Raw genomic sequence first — 5,000 nt, forward strand, 5'->3', positions numbered from 1 at the left:
GGGTGATTTTCGCCCACGAGGACTGTCCGTGGGTGATTTTCGCCTACGACGACTGTCCGTGGGTGATTTTCGCCCACGAGGACTGTCCGTCAGTACGCATATCAGCACGTTGGCCCTTCCCGTGGACTGTCAGGGGTGCTTTCACCCACGAGGACTGTCCCGTCAGTACGCATATCAGCACATTGGCCCTTCCCGTGGACTGTCCGGTTGATTTTCGCCCACGAGGACAGTACATCCATACACATATCAGCACGTTGGCCCTTCCCGTGGACTATATCCGTGGGTGATTTTCGCCCACGAGGACTGTCCGTGGGTCATTTTCCCGCCTACGAGGACTGTCCGTGGGTGATTTTCGCCACGAGGACTGTCCGTCAGTACGCATATCAGCACGTTGGCCCTTCCCGTGGACTGTCCGGGATTTTCATTTTCGCCCACGAGGACAGTACATCAGTACACATATCAGCACGTTGGCCCTTCCCGTGTACTGTCCGTGGGTAATTTTCGCCCACGAGGACTGTCCGTGGGTGATTTTCGCCACGAGGACTGTCCGTGGGTTATTTTCGCCCACGATGACTGTCCGTCAGTACGCATATCAGCACGTTGGCCCTTCCCGTGGACTGTCCGGGTGATTTTCGCCCACGAGGACAGTACATCAGTACACATATCAGATCGTTGGCCCTTCCCGTGGACTATCCGTGGGTGATTTTCGCCCACAGGAATGTCCGTGGGTGATTTTCGCCTACAAGGACTGTCCGTGGGTGATTTTTTGCCCACGAGGACTGTCCGTCAGTACGCATATCAGCACGTTGGCCCTTCCCGTGGACTGTCTGGGTGATTTTCGCCCACGAGGACAGTAAATCAGTACACATATCACACGTTGGCCCTTCCCGTGGACTATCCGTGGGTGATTTTTCGCCTACGAGGACTGTCCGTCAGTAGACAACTGTGTACTGATGGACAGTCAACGTGGACTTTGGGTGATTTTCGCCCCCGAGGACTGTCCGTTAGTACACATATATCAGCAGCACGTTTGCCCTTCCCGTGGACTGTCAGTGGACAACTGACCCACGTTGACAGTCCATCATACACATATCGTGATTTTTGTCTGAGTGTACTGATAGCTTGAGAATTTTTCATGGACTGATGGTCCATGATGGTCTCAAGTTTACTGATGCTGGCTCGATTACATCCTTCCCGGCAGTAGTGGCTGATCATCCAACCAAGTTTTCTTGTGAACGAAGGGTTTGAGACTGAATATTTCGTGTGTCTCTGTCTGTATTATTATTCAATCAAAGTGTTCCCTTATATAGGGATTACAAGGAATAGGAAAAAGGAAATTATCCAAAACCTAATACAACATGAAATAGGAAAACTTCTTAAAGATAAACATGAAGAGATAAATGGAAACTTCCTAGATCTAAGGTCGGCCAAAGGATAGCCGACTCTTCTCCTCAGCCCCGTCTCTCTCTCCTCTTGGACCGGACGGTTTGTGGTTGGGCCTGGTCGTGGCCTGATGGGCCATCTCTTCTTGTCTTGGTTAATGGCAATCCACAATGTTCATAACACTCCCCCTTGGATGCCATAACCATACAGGATTTGTAGTACGCTTAATGTTGCCTCATTAAAACCTTATCAGGAAAACCCAGTGGGACAAACCATGATGAAGGAAAAAGAGTACAACACGCACTACTCCCCCTGATGTGAACCTCGGTGTAGGTTCTACATATACGCATCTGGATGCGTGATCTATCCTATCTGTGTAAGAAGGGAGTAATTGGCCAGTTTCATTACTGCACCGTAATTAAGACCACTTAGACCTCTCAGGTCGTTCTCATGTCCTTTTACATTGAGTGTCCCGTTTAAAGCATGTGTGCTAAGCAATGTGACCACATTGTCCTCGGAATCACATGTTGGTCTTTGCAAAACGTGTTTGCATCTGTCCATAGTCTAGACGTGACTGTCTACTTATCAAACTCCTTTACTTAGGTCGGACAGGCCAGACTTATGGACAGCATACTAACTATGGTTTATCATTCGACCATGTTTCTTCTGGTCGATCTATGTCCAGGTCATAGACCTTGTCTATACAATTCCATTGCCTGTCTCATGAGTTTCCAATGATTATTGCTGTGAGGTTTTATAATCTCTTATCATGCTCTGTAGCCGAATACACTCTCATGGATATGGACATTTATTCTTTTGCCTTAGGTAATGCCATATGATGGCGTCTCATGACCTTAGTTGTTGTGGATCATATCACACGCTAATATACATTGTTAGGTCATGGATCTTGACTCCACGGGCTTATAATACTTTTGTATCCGACCGGGAAGGGTAGATCAATATCTCCTATTATCCTCACGTAAAATCTTGTGTAGGTTACATAGCATTGTAAGCTATTCTGCTATCCCGGATCCTTAAGGGATCTGATGTCGGATTACAACCTGTTGGTTGATCTTTATACAAGCCGTGATCAAGGTATATGAGCCAGACGTCCTTGGTAGGACAGAGTCGGACTCTTATGGCCTGAGGGCTGGACGCTTTGGTCAGAGAGCCGGATGCTCTTGGCTGGCGTGCTGGACGTTTTTATTAGCCAGAACCCCACATAAATTTCATTCTTTATAACCTTCTTTAGGTTTAGTATAAGCACAAGGAATTTCTTTATAAATTCTCATATGTATATGGACTGTTTATTGGATTGTCTTTTACACACTCCAAGGTCAATGATCATGTGTGATCGATTTCTTTTATATACTTTATGCAGCTGCTTTTGCTTCAGTCCATGAATCAGCTTAGGAACAAGCTGTTCTCTTATCTTATTTTATCCAGTGATCCATATGCTGCTTACTACATTTAGTGTATCTATTTCTTTCTTTATGACCAGACTGGTTTAATATCGAAAATCTGCAGCAGCAATCACCACATAGGAGTTCATCTCCTTATAATTTGTTCCTTTGATCTCTGTGAGTACCTTGTGCAAACAAGCTATGATCTAATGCTGTTAATATGAAGACATAGACACTCTAGGCCACGTGATCATATGTCCTCTCTCACGGTTTCTTTATCTCACAAGATCCATCTATTTCACTGGTTTATCAGATGGCGTTTCTGTATCTATACATGGCCAATACGCTCATCTCTCTTTAGATACTTTGAACCTCCACGTTATCTTTCTATTCTTTATAATCTTTATGATTCTATGATTGTATGATGAGTACTCATTCGTGGGTATATGATCCTCGCTTATGTTCAAGTGCTTTTCTCTTATGTTCTTTATATACAATGTGTGTTGTCGACACTTTCATGTGATTCCACTATGTTCCAGACATGATCTGATCACTTTGAGATTTCATTATCCAGGACCTTTGTTACCTAGCAGCTTGGCGTCCCAAGACTACTTGGCTTGGTACCTTAGATGTGTAGCTGGCCAGCCTTTATCTCTATGTCTGGTATGGTTTCTCTTATCATGACTTCGGATCTGTGTATGCACCTTTTCTTTCTATCCGAGTTTCTTTACTTCTTATGGAACACTTTGTCTATCTTGTATAGACTCTATAGCAACTTGATTATGTCTCTCTAGGACTTTAAATTTCGTTTTGTGCTAAGCTGGTTAGTCATTCTTTTTTTCGGGTCAGTGTCTGGCATTTCGATTAGCTTCTCAATTGGCTATCTTTATATTATCTTTCTTTGGACGTCTTATATCATAATGTATAGTCCGAGGATCTTGCCAAGACAATGATGGTTAAAACCATTCTTATCATTCCTTTACTCTTTCTTTATCCAGCTTATAATCTTTCTCCTTTAATGTTTGGATAGTCGGATCCATTTGATTATGCAATCCGTACTTGGCCACTATTTAATCACCCATGTTTTGGCTCATGCTTTCTTTGAATTCGTGGGAGAAAGTATTACTCCTATCCAACATATATTCCCATCCTCTTCTGAGTTCCATCTTAGACGGCACATATATGTATGTGGTGTTTTATTTCAGAATCTCTTAAGATGGTTTGTCTGGTTTTAATGACCCGTATTCATTCTTTAGATGGGAATATCTATGCTCACTTATATGGCCTGATGCTTATTATCATTCTGTACATGTATATTCATAATGTCCCCAAGCATATAGGTAATGGCCGAACCTTTTATAGGTAATGGCCTTTCCGGACGGTTATGGCCTTTGCGGCCAGACTGTGTCTCTTATGGTCTCTCGCGGCTTCTTTTGGCCGAGTCATGGACTGTGTGCGGACAAGCATGCACTTTCTCAGACAAGTCACGGCCAAGTCATGTAATGGACAAGTCATATGCCTCTTGGTTTGGCCGTTTGTATCATGGTCTTTCTTTGGCCGGGTAATGGCCCTTTATGGTCCTAGTAATGACCGAGCCATATATAATGTGTGTTTTAGACCATAGTACAAACGAACTTGTAGTATTGATCATGGGTTTATCCTCTCTCCCCCTCATGACCATACTATAAGGTCGTGGTGCTTTGGGATAATTAAGCCAAATGAGTTTCCCTATGTGTACATGTTCACAACGTGAGATCTTTTTCGGGATAACTCTGTGCCTTTTCAATATTGATCTTTTGCATCACGTTCTATACTAGGATGGCTAATCCTATCATGCCATATATGTAAAAATTTTGTGGTGTTTCTCAATATGATCACCACATCTCTTGCCTCTTATCATACTGATCCTTAGCATAGTATAAATCAGTAGAGATCATTGGTATAGTCTCGACCACTTTCTTTCAAATGTCTTAGGCGTTTTTTATTCTAAAGATCTGAAGGAACTTTGTTTCCTTTCTTGGCCATTGTTTCTTAGTTGGAACCATTCATATAACTTCAATGGACCACATTTCTTTGGGTGTATATAGCCTTATAGGCAAATGCCTTAGCCCTAGTTTTCCTACTAGGCTTTCTATACCGTTCATGATTTCTTACTTGGTTTTATGCCCTTTAGGCATTCTTTAAAACATCCATATGTTTAAGTAAGATCAGGCA

This window comes from Brassica napus, unplaced genomic scaffold (assembly GCF_020379485.1).
Source record: "Brassica napus cultivar Da-Ae unplaced genomic scaffold, Da-Ae ScsIHWf_2784;HRSCAF=3558, whole genome shotgun sequence".
NCBI lineage: Eukaryota > Viridiplantae > Streptophyta > Magnoliopsida > Brassicales > Brassicaceae > Brassica > Brassica napus.